Source organism: Heterodontus francisci, unplaced genomic scaffold (genome assembly GCF_036365525.1).
Source record: "Heterodontus francisci isolate sHetFra1 unplaced genomic scaffold, sHetFra1.hap1 HAP1_SCAFFOLD_221, whole genome shotgun sequence".
In the NCBI taxonomy this organism is placed as follows: domain Eukaryota; kingdom Metazoa; phylum Chordata; class Chondrichthyes; order Heterodontiformes; family Heterodontidae; genus Heterodontus; species Heterodontus francisci.
In genome coordinates this window covers 1,226,244-1,227,328 of record NW_027141485.1, presented here as the reverse complement: position 1 = coordinate 1,227,328, position 1,085 = coordinate 1,226,244, and the positions used below count along the sequence as shown (strand labels likewise).

Genomic DNA, 1,085 nt, shown 5'->3' with positions numbered 1-1,085 from the left:
CCTTTGGTTTATTAGATGACATTTTGGCCGCTTTACTTTTTCTGGGAGCTCTGAGCGCTGGTTTTCTTGGGCAGCAGCACGGCCTGGATATTCGGCAGCACCCCGCCCTGAGCGATAGTCACCCCTCCCAGCAGCTTGTTGAGCTCCTCGTCGTTGCGGACGGCCAGCAGCAGGTGTCTGGGGATGATGCGGGTCTTCTTGTTGTCCCGGGCCGCGTTACCGGCCAGCTCGAGGATTTCAGCGGTCAGATACTCGAGCACAGCAGCCAGATAGACCGGGGCCCCGGCACCCACACGCTCAGCATAGTTACCCTTTCTCAGGAGCCTGTGAACACGGCCCACCGGGAACTGCAGTCCGGTCCGGGAGGAGCGAGACTTGGCCTTGGCCCGAGCTTTCCCGCTGGTCTTTCCTCTTCCAGACATTTCCACAATCTCACAAATACTTTCACAAAGAATGAATAATTTCCTTAGCATTAATGCTAACCAGTAGGCGGTCCGGATGGCCGAGCGGTCTAAGGCGCTGCGTTTAGGTCGCAATCTCCATTGGAGGCGTGGGTTCAAATCCCACTTCTGACACCTTGTGTTTTGACTGCTCTGGAGACGTTTGGGAGCAGAGGTGAAGAGCAAAGAGAGAACAGGAAAGAACATGGACAAGCAAAATAATAATGGACCCAAAGATGTTGCATCAAAACATTGGAGCAAGAGGCAACTGAGCAAACAGCAGGGCACAGAAAACATCAAAAATGTAACCTTTGTATCGGGGAAGAAGATGTTGCCAATATCCTTAATGAATACATTACTGTCTTCTCAAATGAGGGGGTGATGCAGATATTGTTATGAAGGAGGAGGAGTGTGAAGTATTGGACGTGATAAGTTAAGGAGAGAGGAAGTCTTAATGGGATGAGCATCCTTGAATGTGGATAAATCACCAGGACCAGATGAAATGTACCCCAGGCTGTTGAATGAAGCCAGGGAAGAAATAGTGGAAGGTCTGACCATCGTTTTCCAGAGGATTGGAGGTCTTGTAACGTTGCAATAAAAGCAAAATACCACGCAGATCAAGCATGGCTGAGCCTTTAGAGTAGA

General features: G+C 50.2%; 1 non-coding gene across 1 annotated transcript; it reads left to right on the top strand.

Moving 5' to 3' along the window:
* Nucleotides 1-492: 492 nt before the first annotated feature.
* trnal-uag (transfer RNA leucine (anticodon UAG)) lies at nucleotides 493-575 on the top strand. The gene has a single exon. It is a non-coding gene; the product is annotated as a tRNA-Leu (tRNA).
* Nucleotides 576-1,085: the final 510 nt, after the last annotated feature.